Source organism: Fulmarus glacialis, unplaced genomic scaffold (genome assembly GCF_000690835.1).
Source record: "Fulmarus glacialis isolate BGI_N327 unplaced genomic scaffold, ASM69083v1 scaffold35599, whole genome shotgun sequence".
Lineage (NCBI taxonomy): Eukaryota > Metazoa > Chordata > Aves > Procellariiformes > Procellariidae > Fulmarus > Fulmarus glacialis.
This window is the reverse complement of record NW_009234507.1, coordinates 404-711: the sequence shown is the minus strand read 5'-3', so window position 1 is coordinate 711 and position 308 is coordinate 404.

The window sequence follows — 308 nt, the reverse complement described above, 5'->3', positions numbered from 1 at the left end:
TGCCAAAGCAGGGCTTCCAAGAACTGATGTCTTTTTTCGCTTGGAAATCACACAGGCTGACTCTGCCTCTGTGGGATTTACAGCTGCCTGGCAGTGCTGCGGGAGCTCAGCAGAGCACTCCCAGCTGGCTGCTCGGCACCCAAAAGCCACAGCTCCACTCACAGCATGTGTGACAGAGCTAGCGTGGCACAGCGGGGTGGGTTTGCCAGCACGCCTTGCGTCTCTCTGTGCAGGGAATCCTAGGCGGAACATGGGGCACAGCTGAACCACGCAGGCTGCACCATGGCCACGCCAAGGCACAGGCTGCA